This window comes from Pseudophryne corroboree, chromosome 9, assembly GCF_028390025.1.
Source record: "Pseudophryne corroboree isolate aPseCor3 chromosome 9, aPseCor3.hap2, whole genome shotgun sequence".
NCBI classification, from domain to species: domain Eukaryota; kingdom Metazoa; phylum Chordata; class Amphibia; order Anura; family Myobatrachidae; genus Pseudophryne; species Pseudophryne corroboree.
In genome coordinates, this window is record NC_086452.1 from 259,315,009 (window position 1) to 259,342,389 (window position 27,381).

The window sequence follows — 27,381 nt, forward strand, 5'->3', positions numbered from 1 at the left end:
GTGCACGCCCTATGTGTATCCCCCTAATATCAGGCACCCCTAATATCTGGCACTTCCCGCTGACATGCCTGCTGCCGTAATGTGTCCCTCCTGTACGGCGTCCGGTCTCCTCGAGTCCTCCTCAGCCTTCACATTCCACCTGGCGACTCCCTGATGTGAGGCTGCTAGAGGGAGGGGTCAGTATGGGGGTGGGGGGGGGGGGGCAGTGTGCAGGCATGTATGTCAGTACAGGGGGAGCAGTGTGCAGGCATGTATGTCAGTATGGGAGGGCAGTGTGCAGTCATGTATGTCAGTATGGGGGGGGCAGTGTGCAGACATGGATGACAGTATGGGGGGGCAGTGTGCAGGCATGTATGTCAGTATGGGGGAGCAGTGTGCAGACATGTATGTCAGTATGGGGGAGCAGTGTGCAGGCATGTATGTCATTATGGGGGGGCAGTGTGCAGACATGGATGTCAGTATGGGGGAGCAGTGTGCAGGCATGTATGTCAGTATGGGGGGGCAGTGTGCAGACATGGATGACAGTATAGGGGGGAGCAATGTGCAGGCATGTATGTCAGTATGGGGGAGGCAGCGTGCAGACATGGATGTCAGTATGAGGGGGCAGTGTGCAGGCATGTACGTCAGTATGTGGGGCAGTGTGCAGGCATGTATGTCAGTATAGGGGGGGCAGTGTGCAGGCATGTATGTCAGTATGGGAGGGCAGTGTGCAGGCATGTATGTCAGTATGGGAGGGCAGTGTGCAGTCATGTATGTCAGTATGGGGGGGCAGTGTGCAGACATGGATGACAGTATGAGGGGGCAGATGTGGAGGCTTGTATGTCAGTATGGGGGAGGCAGTGTACAGACATGGATGTCAGTATGGGGGGGGGGGCAGTGTGCAGGCATGTATGTCAGTATGGGGGAGCAGTGTGCAGACATGTATGTCAGTATGGGGGCGGTGTGCAGGCATGGATGTCAGTATGGGGGGCAGTGTGCAGACATGGATGTCAGTATGGGGGGCACAGTGTGCAGACATGTATGTCAGGATGGGGGGGGGCAGTGTGCAGACATTGATGTCAGTATGGGGGGGTAGTGTGCAGACATGGATGTCAGTATGGGGGCAGTGTGCAGACATGGATGTCAGTATGGGGGGCAGTGTGCAGGCATGGATGTCAGTATAGGGGGGCAGTGTGCAGACATGGATGTCAGTATGGGGGGGAGTGTGAAGACATGGATGTCAGTATGGGGGAGGATGTGTGAGACATAGATGTCAGTATGGGGGGCAGTGTGCAGACATGGCTGTCAGTATGGGGGAGCAGTGTGCAGACATGGATGTCAGTATGGGGGCAGTGTGCAGGCATGGATGTCAGTATAGGGGGGCAGTGTGCAGACATGGATGTCAGTATGGGGGAGAGTGTGCAGGCATGTATGTCAGTATGGGGGGGCAGTGTGAAGACATGGATGTCAGTATGGGGGAGGATGTGTGAGACATGGATGTCAGTATGGGGGGCAGTGTGCAGACATGGATATCAGTATGGGGGGGGAGTGTGCAGGCATGTATGTCAGTATGGGGGGGCAGTGTGAAGACATGGATGTCAGTATGGGGGAGGATGTGTGAGACATGGATGTCAGTATGGGGGGCAGTGTGCAGACATGGATATCAGTATGGGGGAGCAGTGTGCAGACATGGATGTCAGTATGGGGGCAGTGTGCAGGCATGGATGTCAGTATAGGGGGGCAGTGTGCAGATATGGATGTCAGTATGGGGGAGGATGTGTGAGACATGGATGTCAGTATGGGGGAGGATGTGTGAGACATGGATGTCAGCATGGGGGGGGGGCAGTGTGCAAACATGGATGTCAGTATGGGGGGCAGTGTGCAGGCATGGATGTCAGTATGGGGGGGGCAGTGTGCAGACATGGATGTAAGTATGGGGGGGCAGTGTGCAGGCATGTATGTCAGTATGGGGGGGCAGTGTGAAGACATGGATGTCAGTATGGGGGAGGATGTGTACGACATGGATGTCAGTATGGGGGGCAGTGTGCAGACATGGATGTCAGTATGGGGGAGCAGAGTGCAGACATGGATGTCAGTATGGGGGGAGGATGTGTGAGACATGGATGTCAGTATGGGGGCAGTGTGCAGACATGGATGTCATTATGGGGGGAGGATGTGTGAGACATGGATGTCAGTATGGGGGGCAGTCTGCAGACAAGGTTGTCAGTATGGGGGAGCAGTGTGCAGACATGGATATCGGTATGGGGGGGCAGTGTGCAGACATGTATGTCAGTATGGGGGGCAGTGTGCAGACATGGATGTCAGTATGGGGGGGCAGTGTGCAGGCATGTATGTCAGTATGGGGGGGCAGTGTGCAGACATGGATGTCAGTATGGGGGGAGGATGTGTAAAACATGGATGTCAGTATACGTGGGCAGTCTGCAGACATGGATGTCAGTATGGGGGGAGTAGTGTGCAGACATGGATATCAGTATGGGGGGCAGTGTGCAGACATGGATGTCAGTATGGGGGGCAGTGTGCAGGCATGGATGTCAGTATGGGGGGGGGCAGTGTGCAGACATGGATGTAAGTATGGGGGGGCAGTGTGCAGGCATGTATGTCAGTATGGGGGGGCAGTGTGAAGACATGGATGTCAGTATGGGGGAGGATGTGTACGACATGGATGTCAGTATGGGGGGCAGTGTGCAGACATGGATGTCAGTATGGGGGAGCAGAGTGCAGACATGGATGTCAGTATGGGGGGAGGATGTGTGAGACATGGATGTCAGTATGGGGGCAGTGTGCAGACATGGATGTCATTATGGGGGGAGGATATGTGAGACATGGATGTCAGTATGGGGGGCAGTCTGCAGACAAGGTTGTCAGTATGGGGGAGCAGTGTGCAGACATGGATATCGGTATGGGGGGGCAGTGTGCAGACATGTATGTCAGTATGGGGGACAGTGTGCAGACATGGATGTCAGTATGGGGGGGCAGTGTGCAGGCATGTATGTCAGTATGGGGGGGCAGTGTGCAGACATGGATGTCAGTATGGGGGGAGGATGTGTGAAACATGGATGTCAGTATGGGGGGAGTAGTGTGCAGACATGGATATCAGTATGGGGGGAGTAGTGTGCAGACATGGATATCAGTATGGGGGGCAGTGTGCAGACATGCATGTCAGTATGGGGGGGCACAGTGTGCAGACATGGATGTCAGTATGGGGGGAGGATGAGTGAGACATGGATGTCAATATGGGGGTGGGGCAGTGTGCAGGCATGTATGCCAGTATGGGAGGGACAGTGTGCAGGCATGTATGTCCGTATGGGGGGGGGCAGTGTGCAGACATGCATGTCAGTATGGGGGGGATGTGTGAGACATGTAACATAGTAACATAGTAACTAAGGTTGAAAAAAGACAATTGTCCATCGAGTTCAACCTATTTGTGGTCTCCTATGCAGTCTTATTATAGGACTAGTTATTTTTATGTTAGGGCTAGTTAAATTAACTATAATGTATATAGGTATGTATATTTATCCAATAGGAATTTATCTAACCCATTCTTAAAGGTGTTGACTGAGTCCGCAGTTACTACTCTCTCAGGCAGGGAATTCCAAACACGTATTGTCCTTACTGTGAAAAAAACTTTTTGCCTCAATGTGCGGAAACTCCACTCCTCTAACCTAAGCGAGTGACCACGTGTTCTCTGTGCTGATCTTATAGAAAACAGGTCCCTCCCAAGCTCTGTGTATTGACCCCTTATATATTTGTAGATGTTGATCATGTCTCCTCTTAGTCTCCGCTTTTCCATTGTAAACATGCCGAGCCTTGCAAGCCTTTCCTCGTATTCCAGCGTCTCCATGCCCTTGATTAGTTTGGTCGCCCGCCTCTGAACCTTTTCTAGCTCCAGGATATCCCTTTTGTAATATGGTGCCCAAAATTTCACACAGTATTCAAGATGTGGCCTCACTAGTGATTTATATAATGGGAGTATAATACTCTTGTTCCTTGCATCAATTCCCTGTTTTATGCATGCTAATATCTTATTAGCCTTCTTTGCTGCACTCCTACTTTGGGTACTGTAGCTTAATTTGTTATCTATGTGAACCCCTAAGTCTTTTGCCAGTACAGAATCCCCTAATATTACCCCATTAAGTATGTAGGTGTAATTTTTGGTCTTGCCCTCACAGTGCATTACCTTACACTTGTCTGTGTTGAATCTCATTCTCCATTTTGCTGCCCATGCTTCCAGTTTAGTTAAGTCGTTCTGAAGATACTCAGCAGCCCCCTCCGTATTTATAACCTTACACAATTTGGTATCGTCTGCGAAAATTGACACCATGCTCTCTAGACCTAATGTAGGTCATTGATGAAAATGTTGAACAAAAGTTGTCCAAGTACAGACCCTTGTGGCACACCACTTAGTACTTTAGTCCAATTTGAAAATGATCTATTGACCACAACGCGCTGCTCCCTATTATCTAACCAATTACTGACCCAAGTGCATATTGTGCTCTCTAGCCCTATTTCTTGAAGCTTATAGATAAGATGCATGTGTGGTACAGTGTCAAAAGCTTTGGCAAAGTCTAAAAAGATTATATCCACCTCCTTACCCTGATCCAGGTTCGCACTTACTGTTTCATAAAAGCCAAGTTAGTTGGTCTGACATGATCTGTCCTTCACAAATCCATGTTGGTTCCTTTTAATGATATTATTTGCTTCAAGGAACTTTTGAATACTGTCCCTTAGAATACCTTCCAAAACTTTCCCCACTATAGATGTAAGACTAACTGGTCTATAATTACCTGGATCAGCTTTGCTCCCCTTTTTAAATATCGGCACTACCTCCGCTGTACGCCAGTCCTTGGGAACCATACCCGATTTAACGGAATCCATGAAGATCAAAAATAGAGGTCTTGCTAGTTCAGCGTGCAGCTCCATAAGAACCCTCGGGTGAATTCCATCGGGACCAGGTGATTTATTAATCTTTAACTTTTTTAATTGGTCACAGACTACCTCTTCACACAAATAGGCATTTAGCAGTGGGATATTATCTTTGTTGAGATTTTGTGTTAGACCCAGCATTTGGTACTCTCTGGTAAATACCGTTGAAATAAAACTTGTTTAGTTTGTTTGCTATGTCATCATTTTAAAGGGCCTATACTTTCCTTCTTTAGTCTCTTACTGTTGATGTACTTAAAAAAAAAATTGGGATTCGCTTTGCTTTCTTTTGCTACTAGACTTTCAGTTTCTACTTTAATTTTGGGATTCGCTTTGCTTTCCTTTGCTACTAGTCTTTCAGTTTCTACTTTAGCCGCTCTTATTCCTTTTTTGCATATTTTGTTAAGTCCTTATAGTGTTAAAATGACTCCGCATCCCCCTCAGATTTGTATTTTTTAAATGCTCGTCTTTTTTTGTCCATTAATTCCTTTATATTTTTGTTAGCGTTGGGTATCTTTTTTTGCCTAAAATGCATCTTATTCACATCACTAGCAAATAAGACACACAAGCAGACTCTGCTGATGAAAATGATATGCAGCATGCCAGTATTCTGTGTGCGACCACACCCGTATCTGAATACGAAATGCTATGCTACAGTGTTTTGTAAGAAAATACTGTAGTGTAGCATTTCATATGCAGATACAGCACACAGAAAATAGACATGCCGCACATCATTTTAATCAACAAAAGTTGCTTTGCATCCTTTTTGCATAGTTTTGCAAATTAGATGCACTTCGATGGAAAAAGTCGCACAAAAAGATGCTCAGCATTACCAATCATGCCACTGCATTGCGTGACTAGAAGAACTGTTAAAGGTGCAGGGAGGCTAGATGTAAGTGGTCACATCTGTAGTTCCACTGCTGAGTAGCAGTACCGATGCATGGTCTCAGAAATGTATTGGAAATGTATTAGGTGTCTCTGGCAGGTGACTGGGAGGTATCTATTTAGATGAATGGAGATGCAAGTTATGGGAGTGTCACAGACATGTTGCATAATTGTGAACTCAGATGCTTAATTACTTACATTGTAGGCCATACTCTGATGGAGAATCTGCACATAGCATAGGGGATGGTGCAAGTTTCCATAGTACAACTGAGGGCTGTTTATAAAAATGCACAAAGCAGAATTGTTGCACCTAAAGATGCACAAATTAGGCGTCCCAGTCCTTGCACATTCATGCGCACCCTTGTACACCAGGGAAGGGCTTTTACTGGCATTAGCATAAAGTCACGGACACTAAAGAAGCAGAATCAGACCTCTATTGGTACAAGCGCACACTATAAATATTGCCCCCCTTGGGAGAATAAACATACCTGTGTCTCCTAATATTATAAATTATTAACTTTAACCCCTTTGTAGTAGAAATGATGAACTGTGCTTCCGTAATATTACTACTAGTGATCTTAGACCCTTAATATTAGAAATTATGAACTGATCCTCCTTAATATCATACATGATGAAATATACTATCTTTCTATTATAAATAATTTGTCCTTTTTTAATGTTCTGTATCAAATAAATACTTATCTAAATCATCATCTGGTTGCTCCAACATTATCCAAAAGGGAAAACCCACATAGATGAAGCGGACCACTCCTGAGGACCTCCTACCACCAGATGAGTTCAATTTAGTAAGATGTGTCATCATCTTACTCCTGGTTATGGATCAGTAGATCTACAGTAAGAAGGTCTACAATCATTAGGTCGACAGTGAAAAGCTTGACATGGTCATTAGGTCTACATTTGAGAAGTCGACACAGGAAAAGGTCGACATGAACAAAATGTCAACACATGAAAAGGTCAACAAAGCATTTTTGCAAGTTTTTGCTGTTGTTTTCACCATCTGAGCACGTCAACCCCCAATTAGTGCACCCCATCCCCTCACATGGCTCGCGTCACTCGAGGTGTAAAATATTTACCCAGTTCCCTGTCAACATTCTCAGTGACGGAATGCCAATGTCAGTTATGTGACCGCATCCTTACCGCATCCTGACAGTCGGGATCCCACACCGAACCCGCTATGGGAACCCCTTAAAATATACACTACATTTTCTTTTTTAAAAGCTCATCATTACATAGTTTCATGTAAAACAGTATCTGGTTTGTGCATTTGTGCATGTATTCTGTTGTGAAGATACATTTTTGTTCTATGGTAAATGATGCCCAATGTTACTTTAACAAAATACAATGGAAGCTCTTCCCTACAGACACATAATAGGTGTGGAATAATACTTTGTAATTATGTGTTTTGTTTATTATTTTGCTTGACTGCTGAAGAAAAAGAATCTCTCTATATATATACTGTATTGGCTAAGTGAGATGACTAGTGACATAATTGTGTTGCACTGTGGCAATTACAATGTCAGTTATTTTATTATCATTTGAGTCACTACCGCAGTAAGCAGGTTCAAAATTGGTGAGCAAAATTATTTACCAACAGAATGCCATGGTCATCTGAGGTAAATAAAGGAAATGGAAATTGCTGCTCAAAAGGATAATATTTAATAAACCACAAACTTTATTTTGCACATGTTTAATAAACTCATCCATCATTGTCAAGTACAATCAAAAATATACTGCTGACTGCATGTTATACTATTTACCACAGTATACTTAGACACAAAAAGTCCAATAGGTAATCAATTGGTCTTATTTTTCTAGATTAATTAAGTAATTTAGTTGGTTGCAAAGGATGCTTCAGTATGCATTTTTATTTATAAAATATGTGTAAATGTAGAAATGCATGACAAAACATTAATATATCACTCCACAATAACACACTGTCTAAATTTGCAAAGGTCTCAGCTTAATGATCCTTTAAAGGAGTTGTCCACCTTTAGACAATGCATTTTCAATAAAATACAGTATGCTCCCTCTGTGCACTGTGCAGCATGTGTGCTGCTTAATGCCAGGCCGCAGTTACTTCTGCTGATTTTCCCAGCAGGCAATGGGTCTGATTCTGAGCCTCACATACAATGGTTATAATTCTGGATGCCTCAAGCAATCAGATGTCCTATGCGAATATCCATCTGCCATGTTCTGAGGGGTTCGCATCTATGCCGCAGCACTTCCTCCCAGCCCTCAGGCCATGAGAGCAGTCATCATCGTTCGTAAAGGCACTTTAACCTACGCCATGTTTGGTGCAGAAAATGCAACTGATAATGACATGCGCCGCATAGAAATGGTCCCAAATCTCTCAACATACTAACGGGATGCTTTGTGTGAATTCCCTGCTGATACCCAGTTGAAAAGGGAAAGTGGTCTATGGAAAAGGGGCATGGCTTCATGGCAGTGCCACAATCGATAGTCACGCCCCACCCATTGTTGTCAGTATGGGGGCATGTCCAGCGCTCTGTGAGCTGCTGGCATGCCCTCTCTCCCTCTGTCTCCACTGAATAGACGCTGTGTGCATGCGCACAGTGTCTATTCTCCACTGCTCCGCTAAGCAGAGCAGCAGTGACGGGAGCCTCCCAAATGCCTTCCCTTCCCCAACCACAATACACTGCGGCCCACGGGTGGGACAGTGGGACAGTTCCAAACAAACGTGACTGTCCCACAAAAATCGGGACAGTTGGGAGGTATGTTATACACAGATCTACAATTGCACTCTATGGAAGCACTTCCCCAGAACTGTATTGTGAACTACAGTATGAACAACACTATTGTAGTATCTTATGTATATATATAGTTTATGTGCATTGTCAAGTAATAGTAAGATGCAATAGTGTATCTTTAGAATCCTCCAGCACAGAAGGACATGAGATCAGGAAATGGGTATAAAGTGAAAGGAAGGAGAAGGTGAGATGCCTTTATCTATCTGTAATAATGCAAGTATTACCATTAAGAAATAAACTATATAGGGGTATATGCAATTGCGGTCGAATTGCCGAAAATGTCGAAAAACGGGGCATTTTCGACACAAAAAGAATTCGACAATGCAATACAGTACTTTTCGACAAAAAAACTGACTTTTCAGATTCGACTTTTTCAAATTAGACAGTTGTCAAATTCGACATGTCTGCAATGGTAAAAATGCGGCTTTTCAACAAAAGTATATTCAATTGAAGAATGTCGATTCGACAACAGTGCTTTTCGACAGTAATTTCGTCAATTTCATTCCGCCTCACTTTGCTGGCGGAATCTAATAAACAAAAATTAAAACATGTTTTTATTTGGTGTTTTTTTTTATTGCTAATAGCATATCTATTTATACTAGAAGGGATTATGTACTTGGTTTGTCTATTAGGAGACACAAGTATTATTTATATATTTTTTAAAAGAAAAAAAATGCATGGGGTCCCCCCTCCTAAGCATAACCAGCCTCGGGCTCTTTGAGCCGGTCCTGGTTGTAAAAATACGGGGGGGAAATGGACAGGGGATCCCCCGTATTTTTAGAACCAGCACCGGGCTCTGCGTCCGGTCCTGGTGCAAAAAATACGGGGGACAAAAAGCGTAGGGGTCCAAATGCGTAGGGGTCCCCCATATTTTTTACACCAGCACCGGGCTCCACTAGCTGGAGAGATAATGCCACAGCCGGGGGACACTTTTATATAGGTCCCTGCGGCCGTGGCATTACCCCCCCCAACTAGTCACCCCTGGCCGGGGTACCCTGGAGGAGTGGGGACCCCTTAAATCAAGGGGTCCCCCCCTCCAGCCACCTAAGGGCCAGGGGTGAAGCCCGAGGCTGTCCCCCACATCCAAGGGCTGCGGATGGGGGGCTGATAGCCATGTGTAAAAATAAAAGAATATTGTTTTTTGCAGAAGAACTACAAGTCCCAGCAAGCCTCCCCCGCAAGCTGGTACTTGGAGAACCACAAGTACCAGCATGCGGGGGGAAACGGGCCCGCTGGTATCTGTAGTTCTACTGCAAAAAAAATACCCAAATAAAAACAGGACACGCACACCGTGAAAGTAAAACTTTATTACATACATGCCGACACACACATACTTATCTATGTTCACACGCCGACCTCTGTCCACTTGTCCAAGTAAAATCCGGGGTAGCTGAAAATAAAATTATACTCACCTAAATCCAGTGTCCTGTTCTTTTTTTGTAATCCACGTGCTTGGCAAAAAAAAAAAAACGCATACCCGAACCACGCACTGAAAGGGGTCCCATGTTTACACATGGGACCCCTTTCCCCGAATGCTGAGACCCCCCGTGACTCCTGTCACAGAGGGTCCCTTCAGCCAATCAGGGAGCGCCACGTCGTGGCACTTTCCTGATTGCCTATGCGCGTCTGAGCTGGCAGACAGCGCATCGCAAAGCCGCTCCATTATATTCAATGGTGGGAACTTTGCGGTCAGGGGTGACTAGTTGGGGGGGGGTAATGCCACGGCAGCAGGGACCTATATAAAAGTGTCCCCCAGCTGTGGCATTATCTCTCTAGCTAGTGGAGCCCGGTGCTGGTGTAAAAAATACGGGGACCCCTACGCTTTTTGTCCCCCGTATTTTTTGCACCAGGACCGGACGCAGAGCCCGGTGCTGGTTCTAAAAATACGGGGGATCCCCTGTCCATTCCCCCCCCCCCCCCCCCCCGTATATTTACAACCAGGACCGGCTCAAAGAGCCCAAGGCTGGTTATGCTTAGGAGGGGGAATCCCACGCAATTTTTTTTCGGGTTTAACCATTTTTGTGCCGTCCGAAAAGTCGAATCCAGGACGCACTTATCTGTCAATTGGTCCGTTTTTCGACAGCAGGACTGTCGAATCCATTTTTTATTGAATATGTCGAATTCCGGCACCCGCCGGCCGGAATTCGACGGTCGAATTGTGTTGAATTTAAAAACGGGCGAAAAAAAGACGCAATTTGCCCGGAATTGCATATACCCCATAATCAACATACTTGATGATTAATTGCTAAAATGAAAGGTACATCAGAATACAACAACTGGCGTCGAGGACAAACTTTTCATTACTCACACTCAGCTACCTCACTCACATGGCTGTCATGCTAGCATTAATTCCTCAGTTCCTGCATGTTGATACTCCTAATGCAACAGAATTATGGCGATAATGGCTTGCACGGTTTGATCATTTTATTAAAGTTATGGGGGTAAATTCTGACAGCAAAAAGAAAAGCATACTTCTTATCAGTGCTGGTCTAAGATTTATGAACCTTATGATACTATGGCAGAGGCAGACATCAAGGACTATACCAAATACAGGGATTCTTTGACTGCCTACTTTGCTCCAAAATGCAGCCTATCACATTCCAAATATCTGTTCAAGACAGCTATGCAACTGCAAACTGAATCTGTTGATGCATATATTAATAGATTAAGTAGTTTTACCAGAACATGTCAGTTCGGTGATGTTGAAGATGAACTAAAGCATCAGCTAATTGCTTTTTGTACATGTGGAAAGTTGTGCAGACGTGCTCTTAAATCTGAAATGACACTGTCAGAGCTGCAGCAATATGCTCGAAGTCTTGAACTCTCAGAAGCACATGCTAAAGACATGGAGAGGGGCATGAACCAGCTGCAAGTATGCAATAAATTACATACTGACACAAGTGGGAATCTGGAGACAAGTAAATCTAGATCATGCTACAGATGTGAACGCTCCTATCCACACTCAGGAGACTGTCCTGCCACTGGTAAAATTTGCAATGTATGTGGCAAAATTAATCACTTTTCCTCAGTCTGCAAATCTAAGACAACAAAATCTAAACCCAAACAGTCTTCACAGCACTGTAAATCCAGGAGAAACACAGTGCATTGTGTGTATCAAGATACTACGTAGACTTTATCTGGATGTGGATCATCAGATCGACAGTGTCTAGGTCGACAATGTTTAGGTCGACCACTATAGGTCGACAGTCACTAGGTCGACAGGGTTTGAAGGTTGACAGGGTTTCTAGGTCGACATGTGCCTGGTCGACAGGTCAAAAGGTCGACATGTGGTTTTTTTGAGGGGTTTGTGTCGTTTTCTGCGTACAGTGACCGGGAAGCCGAATTAGTGCACCGTGTCCCCTCTTGCCCTTTGGGCAAGGTGCCTCGCTCCACTACCGCTTCGCTCGGCACAGATTACCATTCCAATCGTAGTCCACGTGGATCGTTAAGTATGAAAAAGTTCAAAAAAAGAAAAAAATTCAAAAAACTCATGTCGACCTCTTGACCTGTCAACCTAGCACATGTCGACCTAGAAACCCTGTCGACCTTCAAACCCTGTCGACCTAGTGACTGTCGGCCTATAGTGGTCAACCTAAACCTTGTCGCCCTAGACACTGTCGATCTTCAGACCGGATCCCGCTTTATCTATATGAAAACAAGGTCAGTACAAAAACTGACATCACTATAGACGATACTTCTGTTGAATTTCTGATAGATTCCAGTGATTCTGTAAAACTGATAGATGCTACCAGTTTCAAGACACTACATGGCATGGTGGTGTTAAATCCAACATCGGTAAAAATATTCACTTATGGTAATAAATGACCCCTTCCCTTACAGGGTTCTTTTGAAATTATTGCACACAAAAATTACAATATGACTAAAGCCTTATTTTTGTAACTAAATATGCAAAAGGTAATCTCTTGTGATTTGATACTGCATCAGAGCTGGGTCTTATACAGATTGTGGCCCACACTCCCAATTCTGCTCCTGTCATACATGACACTCCTAATTCCACTCCTGTCCTGCATAAACCAAAAACACTACAAAGTGATGTGGATGTTTTACTACAGGAGAATGAACATCTTTTTCATGGCATTGGATAATGTAAAGATTATCAAGTTCATCTTCACATTGATCACTCCGTTATACCACTTGCTCAAGAACATCGGTGCATTCCTATCAACATAAGGAAACAAGTGGAAGAGGAAATACAAACTCTTTAAGACTTAGATATCATTGAAAAGGAGTCTGGCCCAACACCATGGGTATCACCTATTGTGGTTGTACCCAAATCAGGTCAACCAAATGCAGTAAGAACATGTGTTGATATGCGTCGTCCTTATGTTGCCATTACAAGAGAGCACCATATTACTCCTACTATGGATGATATTATACATAGACTCACAGGTGCATGTTTCTTTTCGAAATTGGATTTAAATAAAGGTTCTCACCAACTGGAACTTGATGAAGAGTCATGACAAATAACATTCTCAACTCATGTTGGGTTATGAAGATACAAACGACTGTTATTTGGAATTGTGTCTGCAGCAGAAGTGTTTCAAAATGCTGTCCATCAAGTTATACAGTCAGTTCAAAATGCCATCAATTACAGTGATGTTATTTTTTTTTGGAGCAACATGCCAGGAACATGATTTGGCTCTGCATCAAGTGCTTCAGTGTCTTCAAGACAGGAATTTAACACTGAATAAAGATAAATACATCTTTCTTCAACAGAAGCTCAAATTTTTTGGTCACATTTTCTCTCAAGATGGGGTGAGTCCTGATCCACAAAAAGTTCAGGCTATCACGAATATGTCGAAACCTACCAATGCAGGTGAAGTCAAGCCATTTCTTGGGATGACTAACTATTGTTCCTAATTCATTCCAAATTACGCCACAATGGCAGCTTCACTTAGGGAACTCACAAAGAAAAATACTAAATTCTTTTGGACTTCCTCTCAATCACAAGCATTTGATGACATAAAACGATGTCACCCTATTATATTAAAAACACTGCTTGGAAAACAGAATTTAATGTGGATGCTAGTCCTGTGGGGCTAGGAGCTATTTTGACTTAGGTGAATACCCATGGGGATCATCATATTGTAGCATGTGCGAGTCGCAGTTTGACAGATGTGGAAAAACATCCCTCCCAGCCAGAAAGGGAAGCTCTTGCAGAAGTCTGGGGTTGTGAACGCTTTCACCTCTATTTATACGGCATTGACTTTACCATCCAGACTGATCATCACTGGTGACACTCTTTGGAAATCTGAAATCCATACAACCAGCTAGGATACTGCGATGGTTCTTACGCTTACAAGCATATAACTACTCTATCATTCATAAAGCTGGCGCTGTTAATCCTTCAGATAACATGTCTAGACACCTCCTTCCTTCTGACTTCAAGCAGTCTACTTCAGTGGAGGAGAATGTGCACTTTATTATCAAAAAATGTAATTCATCTTTCACTTACTAGTGAAAGCATCAAAGGGGCCTCTTCCTCAGAAAACGTTTTGTCAGCAGTAAAACACTGTATTATATCTACTGATTGGCGGCTGGGACAGTTTTTATTTTAAACTGAGAGGAACATGATTTTACAGCACTTCATAAACATTGTCAAGAACTAACTATGCATGATGATTCAGTCATTCTCAGAGGTGACAAAATTGTCATTCCAGCTGCTTTGAGAAAGCAGGTAATTGACATAGCCCATGCCAGTCATCTAGGAATTGTAAAGACCAAACTATTTTTACATGAAAAGGTATGGTTTACCTCCATGGAGCAACATGTTGAATCGGAAATCCAAAACTGCATGACATGCACCCTTCTTTCTACGCAAAATAATAGTAATCCATTACAGATCACTGACATACCTGACAATGTCTGGGAAAATGTTGATGTTGACTTCTATGGCCCATTATACAATGGCAAATACATACTAGTGGCTGTGGATGAATATTCACAATATCCTGTTCTTGAAATAATATCTTCAACATCTGCCACATTTGTCTTACCAGTGTTGGATAGACTTCTCACTACTTATGGAATTCCAGGAATGGTAAAGACAGATAATGATCCGCCATTTCGAGGTGGTGATTTCAGCAAATGTATGAAACATTTTGAAATACAACACCAAAAAATTACTCCCCTGTGGCCACAAGTTAATGGTCTTGTTGAACGTTTCATGCGTAATCTTGGAAAGCAATTAAAGATTTGTAAAGTATCCCGAACTCCAATTCAACAATCCTTAAATCAATTTCTCATTCAATCCCTCATCAGACATTAATGTTTCAAAGAAAAGTGATCAGGTCCACACTTCCGGAAATTAATTTTACTCCTCCATCTAAAGATCGTCAGGTTCGGAAGACAGATTCTGCCAATAAACAAAAGGCTAACTAATATGCAGACCGGAAAAGGAGGGTTACTGTTTCTGACTTACAAGAGTGAGATTGTGTTCAGGTGAAACAAAGAGTAGTACGCAAGGACATGACTGCTTTTCACCCAAGTGAAAAAGGAAAGGAAAGGAAAAATGATTGTTGCAGGAAAAAACAGTGGCAAGGAATGTATCCAATTTCAAGAAGATATTTCCATCTTTATCTTCTGATGCACCAAGTCAAGAAGATGTCATCACAGTACCTTTAGCATCCTCAGCACCAACTGATCCTATTATGGAATCTATTTCTTTGAGTTAAGGATCACATATCCAGGCTAAAAGAGGCAGAGTCATTAAACCTCCTCCCAGACTTATTGAGCACATATGACTCTTACTTTATAATTTGTAACTAGTTGTTCTAGAAGGTATTCCAGTTTCATGTATATTGGGTTAATGCTTCTGCTCAGGTACAGTTAAAAGTTATATGTTTGGTTTCATAAATGCACTACTTAGGTGAATGTAAATTAAATTGTATGTGTCTAAAACAATTTATATGAAAAGAAGGGGGAGATGTAGTATCTTATGTATAGAAAGTTTATGTGCATTGTCAAGTAATAGTAAGATGAGGTAGTGTATCTTTAAGAATCCTGCAGCACAGAAGGACATGTGATCAAGAAGTGGGGATAGAGTGAAAGAAAGGAGGAGAACAATGGCCATGGGGAGATGATGCCTTTATATATCTGTAATAATGCAAGTTTTAACATTAAGAAATAAAATACATAGTCAACATACTTGATGATTCATTGCTATAATGAAAGGTACATCAGAATACCACAACTATGTTAGCAAATATTCTGCTTGCTAAAGTCTTTGAAACATGGGTGTCTAGGAGTTTTGTCAAGCATAAAGGTGAATGTTTCAATACAATTTGTATTCACATTTTGCTACAGGATGTCTGTATTCAATGGTCATAGAGCATGCACTGTCGATTGCTATAGGGCAGCTTATAACATGTGTGACATGACATCAATTGGATATAGACATATTTGTCTAACTGGCTGAATCATAGTTGTACGCTTAATCAATATTTATGCAGTTAGATGATTCTTTCTGATCTGTGCATGTGCAGGAGCCGCACTGCGCATATGCAGACCAGGTCCAGGGAAGTGCCCCAAAAGCTGCAGCATGATTGACTTCTGCTGGCGCTTGGATATGGGCGTTCTGAAGCCTGTGGCTGGTACCTCGGATACATTTTCACTGGCTACAGCAATGTGATTTCACCGGACACCCTGAGTAACCTGAGGGTTACTCGGATGGCCAGTGGTTATGCAGTTAAACTGATGCTGAGTCTTTGGATGCAGCAGCGGTCAGGGAAGCTGGCAGGGGGTGTTTTGCATATTTTAGCATAGAGATGTGCTGTAGCATCCATCTCTGAATCTGCCCCTACGTACATACCTACAGTAATATTACACAGCATATGAAATAAAACCAGATAAAGAGGGCCACAGCCAACATAAAGCTATATATACACAGTGAAAAATGTTTTAAAACTATGAAAACACCATGGGAGTAAGGCGAATAACCCCACTTCTATTTACATTACCATCTTAGCTTTAAACTATCCAAATTAATTTGATCAGTGCATTGGTTGTTTAACTATAGCTCTTTCAGCAATTCCAAAAAGTGTTTGGGATTCTGTCATCAGTATTCTGACTGCTGGGATCCCGACCACCGGTTTTGTGACCGGATCTCTTTTATAGGTTACCTTAAAAAATTGCAATTTATATGATTTTTATCTGAAGAGTTATTGTTATTAAATATTTTCTCATATTAACCACTTAACTGACGATTTGTTTCACCAAAAACCGCTCAGAAATTGTCGTTTCTTTTAATGAGTGAATTAGGTGAAGAACATGAATTTAACCCTATCCAAAATGATTTTAGTAAAAAAAAAAAAAATGTTTTAAAAATATATTTTTTTAAATCATTTTTTTTTCTAAATCAAAACATCGTTCGAGAACATTGCGACCTTTGCAACATTGGTAACATCGCGACTTTAGTATTTAGAGCCCGGACAGCTGCCAGGGGGGGCCTGGGGGTGGCTTGGGGGCAAAGATTTACACTTACCAGTGGCTGCTATTGTCTGCAGCCACTGGGGGTGTGGGATCCTGCCATGCTGACCGATCAGCAATGATAGGCAGCATGGCAACACTGGGGGCTGGGTTCCGGAAAGCAGAGGGACCTTCTGGTCCCTCTGACAGCAGCAGCGGAGGGAACTTTCTCTTCCCTGCCGCTGCTAACACTGTTAATCTGATTGGTCACATCCTGTGCGACCAGGTCAAATAATGCACTTGCAGGCATGGTCACATCTGATGGGTTTAAAATGTAATAACCCCTGTATAACAGCAATGTCTTGGTTTTAATTGGGCTACAATATGACAAAGGATTGCAGAGAACACTGCAGTTCTAAGGATGATGACTTTATTTTACAAGCTTTCAATTACACAGAATGAAAACTGAGTGATATATATGACAGAAGACAAAAGAATAAAAAAAATAATAATAATAATAATAATAATAATAATAAAAAACAAACAAAAAACAATCAGGTAGCACACATAAGTAGTATAGAATGGAAGGAGCATTTGCGCCTAATTCGTCCAGAAAGATTATACTATAACCATACGGTATTGTATATTAAAAGGGGAAAATTATTAAGACATTTTTTACCTTAAGTCCAACATTTCTTTCAAGCAAGGTACTTAGATACTGTAATTGCCTACCAGAGACCTAGGAAATAAGAAATTGGGATGATGAGAGTCTTGACTCATAAGTATTTCTGACAGATTTGTGGATACAGATTGAGTATCCCTTATCCAAAATGCTTGGGACCAGAAGTATTTTGGATATTGTATTTTTCCGTATTTTGGAATAATTGCATACCCTAATGAGATATCATGGTGATGGGACCAAAGTCTAAGCACAGAATGCATTTATGTTTCATATACACCTTATACACACAGCCTGAAGGTCATTTTAGCTAATATTTTTAATAACTTTGTGCATTAAACAAAGTGTGTGTACAGTACATTCACACAATTCATTTATGTTTCATATACACCATATACACACAGCCTGAAGGTCACTTAATACAATTTTTTAATAACTTTGTGTATTAAACAAAGTTTGTGTACACTCAGCCATCAGAAACCAAAGGTTTCACTATCTCACTCTCACTCAAAAAACACTATTTCGTATTTCGGAATATTTGGATATGGGATACTCAACCTGTAGTACAGTTATTAAACTAAAATCCAAACTGACACCTAGCTGCATGCTAAGTATAGTAAGATGTACAGAATGTATCTGATGGGTCCAATGTCATACTCCACTCTCTGCTTAACGCTCATTCTGTTTACTGTAAACTAATAGGTTGGTAATGCCAAGTATTGCTTGACATTTGTCCTCTGACGGTTTTCAGCTATCTAGTATTCATTCACCCTAAAAAACTTGAAGTATGTTGTACAACTAGGATTATATTTTCCGACTAATGCGTAGTAATGCAGATGCTTGCAGTGGCGCACGCAGGGGGGTTTCCGAGTACCTGGAAATCCCCCCTGATGAGCCAACATTTTTATTTTTGAGACGGAGACAGCAGTGTCTCCGTCTCAGTAAAAGCAGCGATCGCGTACGCGACCGCAATAGCGGAGCTGCTGCAGCAGAGAGCTATGTAGCTCTCTGTATAGAGAGTGTCCCGGGGGAGCTGCTGGCTGCGCATGCTCAGCCATAGCAGCTCCCTCCGTCCACACAGTGCCACCAGTCTGCTTCCGCGTCCCAGCCCCTGATGGACGGTACAGTACTGTATATTAAAATATGCACTGTATACAGCATGTGAAGGTTGTGTGTATGTATATATGTATGTGTGTTTCTGTGTGTGCTTGTGTATGTATGTTTGCATGTATATATGTGTGTCTGAATGAGTGTGTGCTATATATATATATATATATATATATAAAAGCATGCCTGTGTGTGTGTGTGTGTGTGTATATATATATATATATATATATATAAACGTGTGTATATATATATATATATATATATATACACTGTATGTGTATATATATATATATATATATAATCAGTGGCGTGCGGTGAGGTCAGTGGCTGGTGAGGCAATACAGCCATAATGTCCGCCGAATCCTGCTGATGACCCCTACCGCCGCCGACCCAATGCCCTCTTCTGCCCCTGAGCCAATGCCTGCTGCCACCGCTAATGGCTTACAAACTCAGCCACCATCAACTGACACAGCCCTCCACCACTAATTTGCATCTCAGTCTGATGCCTGCCTGCTCATCATACTTGTGATATATTGTACATTTTTATAGAAAAAATAAATAAAAATTAGTGTTTGGGACTGGGAAGGGAGTGGGAGGAGGACATGAATGCAATGTTGTTGTCCAGGGCTTCCATTAACTTAATGGAAAAGGGTCTGAATGGTTTCAAAAATGTAAAAAAAAATGCGTGAGGTCCCCCCTCCTAAGTATAACCAGCCTCGGGCTCTTTGAGCCGGTCCTGGTTGTTTAAATACTGGGAAAAAAATTGGACAGGGGTTCCCTGTATTTAGACAACCAGCACTGGGCTCTTAGTCCGGTCCTGGTTCCAAAAATACGGGGGACAAAAGATGTAGGGGTCCCCCATATTTTTAAAGCCAGCACTTGGCTCCACTAGCCAGGGAGATTATGCCACAGCCGGGAGATACTTTTTATTGGTCTCTGCAGCCGTGGCATTACCCCACAACTAGTCACCCCTGGCCGGGGTTCTTTGGAGGAGTGGGGACCCCTTAAATCAAGGGGTCCCCCCCCTCCAGGCACCCAAGGGCCAGGGGTGAAGCCCGAGGCTGTCCCCAGCACCCCTGGGCGGTGGGTGCCGGGCTGATAGCCATAAGTATGTAAAAAAAGAATATTGTTTTTTGTTGTGGAACTACAAGAGCCAGCAAGCCGCTTGCTGGTACTTGGAGAACCTCAAGTACCAGCATGTGGGGAAATAACGGGCCTGCTGGTACCTGTAGTTCTACAACAAAAAATATCCAAACAAAAACACAACACACACACCGTGAAAGAAAAATTTTATTAAAACACACTTATACACTCACACATACTTACCTACATCCCATGCCGATCACGTCCACTTGTCCACGTAGAATCCAGTAGGGGTACCTGTACAAATGAGAGAGATTACTTACCTACATCCCATGCAGGTGACGTCCAACCTGCAAAAATGTAAATTATTGGGGGGAGAGAGAGAGAGAGAGAGAGAGAGAGAGAGGAAAGAAAACACACAAAAAAACCACACAAAAAAAACCACACACTAACCTGCCTATTATGCTGCAGATGCTGCCGCCGGGCCGAACGTGAGGGGAGAGAGCTGCTGGCTGGGACGGGAGGGGAGAGTGCAGAGTGCTGCTGCCTGGGTCGGGAGGGAAGACGGCTGCTGGCTGTGACGGGAGGACGGAGGAGGAAGGACAGGGGAGAGCCTAACTTACTCCTGCTTCAGCCCCGCCATCACTTCTGCCTCCAGCGCCGCTTGTGGGTGATTGGACAGCGGATTCAGCACTGGATCCGCTGTCCAATCACAGGTGTCTCGCTGACATAGGGCTGGTGTCCCTGTCAGCAAGGCACTTGTTTCAGTGCCGCATTCCCCGTCATTTTTAAATCGGCTTTTACAGCCCTGTGCTTGGCCCCGCCCCCCTCTCTGTCCCATATTCATTATCTATGGGAGGAACTGCTATCAGTGCCTCCCAAACTCACTTAAATAGCTAAAATAATTAAAATTAAATACAGATGATACTTATGACACAGAATATGTGTCATAAGTATCTTCCTTTTACTATTTTAATAATTTATCACAGGGGAGGCACTGCCTCCCGTGACTGCGCGTCCCTGATATATATCTATCTATCTATATCTATCTATCTATCTATCTATCTATCTATCTATCTATCTATCTATCTATCTATCTATATATATATATATATTTATATACAGTGGGGCAAAAAAGTATTTGGACAGCCACCGATTGTGCAAGTTGACCCACTTAAAAAGATGAGAGGTCTGTAATTTCCATCTTAGGTACACTTCTACTGTGAGAGACAGAATCTGGAAAAAAAAAACCAGGAAATCACATTGTATGATTTTTAAACAATTTACTTGTATATTCTTGTGGAAAATAAATATTTGGACACCTACCAAGCAGCAAGATTTCTGGCTCTCGCAGACCTGTTACTTCTTCTTTAAGAAGCTCTTCTATTCTCCACTCTTTACCTGTATTAATGGCACCTGTTTGAACAGGTTATCTGTATAAAAGACACCTGTCCACACCCTCAAACAGCCTGACTGCTACCTCTCCACCATGGCCAAGACCAGAGAGCTATCTAAGGACACCAGGGACAAAATTGTAGAGCTGCACAAGGCTGGGATGAGCTACTCGACAATAGGCAAGCAGCTTGGTGAGAAGAGATCAACTGTTGGCGCAATTATTAAAAAAATGGAAGAAATACAAGATCACTGACAATCTCCCTCGACCTGGGGCTCCATGCAAGATCTCACCTTACATAGTTACATAGTCAGTGAGGTTGAAAAAAGGCAAAATGCCCATCGGGTTCAACCTGTATTCTGCGTTAATCTGTTCATATTATACTGTGCATGTTGAAGTTATGGTTTAGTACCGATTTACAGCAATGATTCCAACCACTGTCAATATGCTAAATGCTAAAGCCCTTGATACGTTTTCCTGTTGAAAATTTGTCCAATCCGTTTTTAAATGCAATTACAGAGTCTACCATTACTACCTTCTCCGGCAGTGAGTTCCAAATCTTTATTCCCCTTACGGAGAAGAACCCTTTCCTACGTTGTGTACGGAATTTTCTCTCTTCTAGCCTCAGTGAGTGCCCACGCGTCCTATACAGAGTTCTTTTAATAAACAAATCAGCTGCTAACTCCTTGTAATGACCCTTTACATATTTGAAGATATTAATAATGTCTCCTCTTAGACTCCTCTTTTCTAATGAATACATATTTAATTTAGTAAGCCTCTCCTCATATTCCAGTGTCTCTAACCCATTAATCAATTTAGTAGCTCGTCTTTGAACTCTTTCTAGTTCCCCGATATCCTTTTTGTAATATGGGGCCCAGAACTGAATGCAATATTCCAGGTGTGGGCGTACCAATGATTTGTACAACTGCAGAATTACATCCTCATCCCTGCTCTCAATGCCCCGTTTAATGCACTCAAGCACTTTACTTGCCTTCTTTGCTGCAGTTTGGCATTGTGTATTGTTACTAAGCCTATGGTCTATGAGCATCCCCAAATCTTTTTCCACCATAGTTACCCCTAGATTTTCTCCATCTAGAGTGTAGGATGCAAGTGTGTTTTTTGTCCCAAAATGCATAACTTTGCATTTTTCTATGTTGAACCTCATTTTCCATAGATGCCCAGAATTCCAGTTTAACTAAGTCATTCTGTAGAGACTCCACATCGGTTTCTGAGTTAATTACCTTACACAGTTTAGTGTCGTCTGCAAAGATTGACACTGTGCTTTCCAGGCCTATTCCTAGATCATTGATAAATATAATGAACAGCAGTTGGCCAAGAACGGACCCTCGTGGGGTATCAATGATCTTGAGAACGGTGAGGAATCAGCCCAGAACTACACAGGGGGACCTGGTTAATGACCTCAAGAGAGCTGGGACTACAGTCACAAAGGTTACCATTAGTAACACACTACGTCGTCATGGATTGAAATCCTGCAGCGCCTGAAAGGTCCCCCTGCTTAAGCCAGCACATGTCCAGGCCCATCTAAAGTTTGCCAGTGACCAGCTGGATGATCCAGAAGAGGATAGGGAGAATGTAATGTGGTCAGATGAGAGCAAAATCAAACTTTTTGGTATAAACTCCACTCGCCGTGTTTGGAGGGAGAATGGCATCTCAAGAACACCATACCCACTGTGAAGCATGGGGGTGGAAACATCATGCTCTGGGGCTGCTTTTCTGCAAAGGGGACAGGACAACTGATCTGTATTAAGGAGAGGATGAATGGGGCCATGTATCATGGGATTTTGGGCAAAAACCTCCTTCCCTCAGTAAGAGCATTGAAGATGGAACGTGGCTGGGTCTTCCAGCATGACAATGACCCCAAATACACCGCCCGGGCAACTAAGGAGTGGCTCTGTAAGAAGCATTTCAAGGTCCTGGAGAAGCCTAGCCAGTCTCCAGACCTCAACCCAATAGAAAATCTGTGGAGGGAGTTGAAAGTCCGTGTTGCCCGGCGACAGCCCCAAAACATGACAGATCTAGAGAAGATCTACATGGAAGAGTGGGCCAAAATACCTGCTACAATGTGTGCAAACCTGGTCAAGAACTACAGGAAACGTTTGACCTATGTAATTGCCAACCGAGGTTATATTACAAAGTATTGAGTTAAACTTTTTGATTGTCCAAATATTTATTTTCTGCAAGAATATACAAATAAATTGTTTAAAAATCATACAATGTGATTTCCTAGTTTTTTTTTTCTTCAGATTCTGTCTCTCACAGTTGAAGTGTACCTATGATGGAAATTACAGACCTATCTCATCTTTTTAAGTGGGTCAACTTGCACAATCGGTGGCTGTCCAAATACTTTTTTGCCCCAGTGTGTGTGTGTGTGTGTGTATATATATATATATATATATATATATATATATATACACACACACTCACACATACACACAGATACCCCGCTGACTAGATCCTGCGTTTGCCTCTGCCTTTGCTACAAAGGTGGCAAAGAGCATGGAGAATTAGTAGAGGAAGAGAAAAGCAGCTGCAGCTACACCGTAGCTTTAGGTCAGTGGCCAGCACCCTATATGGGAAGGCTGTAAGGCCATTAAAATCACTGGATGAGTAACTAATTGGATGTTTTATTTGCCACCTATCCATTAGCACCCTAGTATATTGCTTAGGTACACCTAATTATATTACTGGACCTGCATGGGAGAAACAGTACAGAGCAGAGCAGTTACTTGGTGTGTGCAGGGCCCACGGGTGGATGTACTGTGGGAGAAACAGTACAGAGCAGATACTTGGTGTGTGCAGGGCCCACGGGTGGATGTACTGTGGGAGAAACAGTACAGAGCAGAGCAGTTACTTGGTGTGTCGTTGGCAGAGGTGGATTTAGAGTACAGGCTACCCCTAGGCACAACATTACTGCCACCCCCCTCCCAAAAAAAACCCCTCCCTCCCTATCTCCTCATAGCCTTCTTATTACCCCTTTCATACCCCTCCAGTTCCCTCCATATGTCACTACCCTCCCCCTTCCAAAGCTCACACTGCTTTCCTCACAGCTTATTGCTTCCCACAGCTCACATTTTCACCCAATACACTGAGCAACAGTGATAGTATTAGCAGTGGCAGCAACTAAGCAGTAATAATAGTACTTGAAGTAGCAGTGATATTAGTAGATGGAGTAGTTATATTAATAATGGTATCAGTAATAGCACTAGTAGTAGCAGTAGTGATAGTTGTAGTTATACGAGTAGCGATAGTACTATTAGTACTAGTAGCAATGATAGTAGTATTACTAGTAGTAATAGTTCTAGTACTTAAATAAGTAATAGTATCAGTAATAAAAGTATTATTAATAGTAGCTGTAGAAAATGCAACTCCCGGCTCCTGCTCTCCTCCCTCCCCAAAAGCTGCTCCACTCTCTCCTGCAGGGGCCCCAGCTCGGTGACCTCGGTCTGTAGCTGGTTCCGCAGCTCCTGGATGTCCTGGTCCATCTCCAGCAGCTCAGAGTACAGGCCCTCACACAGGCTCTGACACTTCTCTCTGCGGCTAGCATGTTCTCCACATCCGTGCTCCATCTCCACAGCTCCCAGTTCTCCCCCTCCAGCTCTGGCTCTGAAGCAGCGGGCCATCCGCAGCAAGTAGTGCACCTAGGCACATGTCTCACATGTCTAGTGGGAAATCCGCCACTGACCCATAACACATGCAATGGCACCCTGCAGCCTGTAGAGCCGTCTGGAGATTCCTTAGGATGCTGCAGGCACTCACCTTGCAGCTGGTCCCAGCAGCTCCGCCCCTTTGATGTGATGTTATTACGTCACATGATTGAGGGTAGGGCTGTCACAAGGCGTTATTTAGTCCTGCTGTGGCCCTGGTACAGAGAACATGTGCACGTGAGGAAAAATTCCCTGATTTAGAGGTGCAAGTTTTGGAGTTAATGATGATAATTGACACATATTTGCTAGAGTAACATCTACAGTATATATGTTACAAATGTCATACAGTATATGCAACACAAAATACGGAATTGGAAACTAGTATGCAGATGCATCTTACATGCAAATGGAAACTGTAAATCAGACACAAAAAGGGAATGAAATGACACAGGGTGGAGGGAAGACAAGAAATTACAGTAATGAAGCAAGGAGGCAATGGGAGATAAAAGTCCAGATATGAAGCAAGGTAAAAAAACGGGAAGACGAGAGTAGAGATTAGGCAGGGGGGAATAAAAAAAGCAAAGGATGCAGAGGCAGGGCCATCTTAACATAAGTGTAGGCCCCTTGGCAAAGCAATGCACTGGGGCCCCTACCCATCCTCCTGCGGTAGGGGTGGGGGGTGCTATCAGTGGCAGCTTTGATGTCCCGTGGGCGTAGGGGGTGTTCTAGCTTCCGCTCAGCATGTAGGACCTTGAGCAGTAATTTCTGTTAATTACTCCTTTACTGCACAGATGGTAGGAGATAGGGTGGGAGGGAAAAACACTAAACTGTAGAAGGGGGCATTGGTCTGAATGAAGGGGTCCCGGTACTTGACTTCCAGGGTGGTAGGGGTTGTTTAATAAGCAGTGGAGGGGTGGATGGTGGAGTGGGCTTAATATTCAGCATTTTCCGGTGAGAGGGCAGCTTGCTTGATATCTCCAGTTCCTGGAAATAGATTTCTTAGCTTTCAATGGGATAAAAAAAATAGCGAGTCCCATCTTTCAGGAAGTACTGGGAACTTGGGGATCAGAGTTCAGGAGACAGAGCAATCCACCGATTAATATAAAACTGCATACTAGGTGTGTGGAGCTGGAGCAGGGACCAGCTGCTTGAAGGCTGATATCTCTGGTTCTGGGCATAGTAGCCCGTACGAAAAGACGGCCCTGTGCAGAGGTAGGGACAGAGGAGGTGATTCAGAGTTGATCGTAGATGTGCTAAACTTAGCACATCTACGATCAGTCACAATAACATGCAGGGGGACGCCCAGCACAGGACTAGCCCGCACCACATGTCAGTTCCTGCCCCATCGTACAAGTACAAAAGCATTGCGGCTTTTGTACTCGAAGAGTAGCGCCCAGCCAGCGCAGCTCCTACACGCTGACAGGGAGTTACTCGTCGCTGCCCGTCAATCAGGCAGAGGTGATCGCTAGCTAAAGACAGCCGTCGGCTGTCTGGCATGCGCCGGGGCACTGCGGCACCGGCGCATGCGCAATTCAGACCTGAATGCTGCTGTGCGAGAACGCACAGCAGCGATCGGGTCTGAATGACCCCCAGAGAACAGAATTTCTGAGATTATTGCCCATAGCACCCAATCATGTTCCAGCTATCATTTATCAAATACATTCTATAAAATGATGGTAGCTGATTGGTTGCTATGGCTAGCTTCTCCACCTGTTCACTTTGGAAGGTTATATACAGTACATCTCCCCAGTGAGAAAAGGGAAATTCATACAGGACATGAGTGAGCATAACACAGACAGGGAAATAGAGAGGCAGTGAGCAAACAAGACTCTAGGACACAGATATGATGGAGACAGGGCATGGAATTTATAGGAGAGGAGGCATGAATTAAAAAAAAATAAGATTTTACTTACCGATAAATCTATTTCTCGTAGTCCGTAGTGGATGCTGGGGACTCCGTCAGGACCATGGGGATTAGCGGCTCCGCAGGAGACAGGGCACAAAACTAAAGCTTTAGGATCAGGTGGTGTGTACTGGCTCCTCCCCCCATGACCCTCCTCCAAGCCTCAGTTAGGATACTGTGCCCGGACGAGCGTACACAATAAGGAAGGATATTGAATCCCGGGTAAGACTCATACCAGCCACACCAATCACACCGTATAACTTGTGATCTGAACCCAGTTAACAGTATGACAAACGTAGGAGCCTCTGAACAGACGGCTCACAACAATAACAACCCGATTTTTTTGTAACAACAACTATGTACAAGTATTGCAGACAATCCGCACTTGGGATGGGCGCCCAGCATCCACTACGGACTACGAGAAATAGATTTATCGGTAAGTAAAATCTTATTTTCTCTGACGTCCTAAGTGGATGCTGGGGACTCCGTCAGGACCATGGGGATTATACCAAAGCTCCCAAACGGGCGGG

At 43.7% G+C, this 27,381-nt stretch overlaps 1 protein-coding gene and 1 long non-coding RNA gene across 2 annotated transcripts in view; one reads left to right on the forward strand and one right to left on the reverse strand.

Annotated features, from left to right (window-relative positions):
* FAM78B (family with sequence similarity 78 member B) overlaps positions 1-27,381 on the forward strand; it is a 301,572-nt gene that overhangs the window by 120,797 nt on the left and 153,394 nt on the right. The window lies entirely within an intron of this gene.
* The window catches only part of LOC134957972 (uncharacterized), a 216,487-nt gene that overhangs the window by 11,220 nt on the left and 177,886 nt on the right, over positions 1-27,381 (reverse strand). The window contains exon 3 of the long non-coding RNA XR_010186819.1: positions 17,701-17,760. This is a non-coding gene — a long non-coding RNA (uncharacterized LOC134957972). The remainder of the gene's footprint in view (positions 1-17,700; positions 17,761-27,381) is intronic.